Consider the following 2,500-nt stretch of genomic DNA (forward strand, 5'->3'; position numbering starts at 1 on the left):
CATCTTGAAGTAAATGTTCTTGATGAATATATATATATACAGGTATAAACAAACTTTGCCTGCATAGCGTTTCTGAAACATTATCATTAAAAAAAATATTATCATTATTATTATTGAAACATTAAGAAACATTTTTTTTGCGAAATGAATGCCTCAGCAATAAATATATACCTACAGCATGCACACTGTCTCTTATATACATTATAACGACTCAGGGAGTAATCACACGTGGCAAAGGCAACTGCAATCAATACTTAATACTTGCGTGTGTGTGCATAAGTGTGTGTGTAAGTGTGTGTGTGTGTGTGTATTTAATCCCATGTGACTGAGGACTTACAACCGACTTAGAGAGGAATCCAGAAGGAATCACGATGAAATGACCTGAATTAATGCATATGAACAGCAGTATTAGATATTCATTAATAGATATTGTCTACACGCCGAATCATTTCCCGGAGTGTGTCGATTAGCCGAGGCGCGGGATTAATTGCAGCGATTAAAAGTGATTCTGAAAGGGATTATCTCAATATATCGCTATATCTTTGTGAGATTCTTTGGCTGTGCTCGTAAGGCCAATAAACTGGAGTAATGGACACAAATAGCGAAAGCTTATTATAAACAATAGAAAATATCTTCTTGTGTGATTATCCAGTGTCACTATTAAAGAAAATTTATCTTCGTAAATGCATATGCGAGTATGTGATATATGTACTGAGAGTCATTTTCACGGTTGATGAGATTAAGATATCAATGATACTATATAATTAGTAATAGTGCATGTCTTGATTATCACGCTTAAGAAAAATATATCATTTTTATGACCAGAAAGCTCTTTATCTCCAAAGTATACATAGAATATTAGTATTTTCCTATCAGGTCTGTTCTGTTTATTAAATCTTTTACAGGATTTAGATGAAAAAAAGATGAAGGAGAAGGAGAGAAGAAGAGGAAGGAGAAATAAGAAGAGCAGGAAAAAATACAAAGAAGAAAAGGTAGAAGAAAAAAAGAAAGAAAGAATAAGGAACAAGCTAGAAGAAGGAGGAGAGGAAGAAGAGAAGGAGGAGGAGAAGGAGTAAAAGGAAAAAGAAGAAGAAGAAAAAGAAGAGGAAAAGAAGCAGTAAAAGAAGAGGAAAAGAAGCAGTAAAAGAAGAAGAAAAGAAGCAGTAAAAGAAGAAGCAGAGAAGCAGTAAAAGAAGAAAAGATCCAGTAAAAGAAGAAGAAAAGAAGCAGTAAAAGAAGAAGACAAAGAAGAAGAAAAGAAGCAGTAAAAGAAGAAGACAAATAAGAAGGAGAAGAGACATAAGAAAGGCCAGAGAAGAAAACCAACAGCCTCTCCTTGCTATTTGACTAACTGCCACACCTACGGAAGCCAAGGACGCTTAGCTGTCAAATCGATGTTATTTTTTTTCTTCTTCTCCTCCTTCTCCTTCTCCTTCGTCGGCTTAATCTCCGATTCGTATGATAGATGGATCCCGGGAGAGAGCACACCTCTATGCAAATGAGATCAGAAGATAATCTGTTATCAGTGACGACAGTAAAAGATAATTCTTTTCTGGAAATTCTGACGGATAAGAATCAAAGTTTCGACAGCGATCTGCTATAAATGTCGACTGGATGAAAGAGTTTTATCGTTATTATTGATATTTATTTCTGTCTTCTTGTCATTTTGTTTCGTTAAAGTTTTCCTCCTGAGCTATGGCCTCGTGAGTTTTGTCTTGTTTTTTTTTATCTTTCTTTCTCTCTATATATATCTTTCTTTCTATATATATCGAGAAAAATATGTATTCTCTGTAGGTAATAATACTGATATAAACAAAGCACTTTTTTTTCGTTTTTTAGTGATTTCTTAGTTTTTTTTTCGTTTTTTAATGATTGATGTTCCTTTTCCATTTGTACGAAGAGAAAGTGTAAAGTGTAGAAGAGGAATGTCATAATCAGAAGAAAGGAAAAGTTTTGATTCCCTCATTAGCGTCTCCACTTCATTTCATCTTCGTAGACACAGCACTGCGTCGAACTTCATCTCAAATTCAACTGTACCTGACGCCACCACAACACACACACACACACACACACACACATACACGCACACACACACACACACACACGCACACATACACACATACACTAACACGCACACACACAAAAACAAATACAAAAACTAAAATACACAAACATACATACGCACACGCATACACACACAAGCACGCACACACACACACGCACACATACACTAACACGCACGCACACAAAAACAAACACAAACACTCTAATACACAAACAGACACACACACATACATACACAAACACGCACACACACACAACACACATACATCGCTCGCATCCTTTATATCTTTGATTAGGAACGTCTCATTCTTATTCCATGATCCTCTCCCCTTTGCTGTTGTCTCTCTCTCTTCCCTCCCTCACTTCCTTTTCTTCCTTTTCTCCCCACATCCTTGAGGACCAACGGAGCGCCTCCCGACCCCTCGAACGAAGCACA

This window comes from Penaeus vannamei, chromosome 31, assembly GCF_042767895.1.
Source record: "Penaeus vannamei isolate JL-2024 chromosome 31, ASM4276789v1, whole genome shotgun sequence".
NCBI classification, from domain to species: Eukaryota; Metazoa; Arthropoda; class Malacostraca; order Decapoda; family Penaeidae; genus Penaeus; species Penaeus vannamei.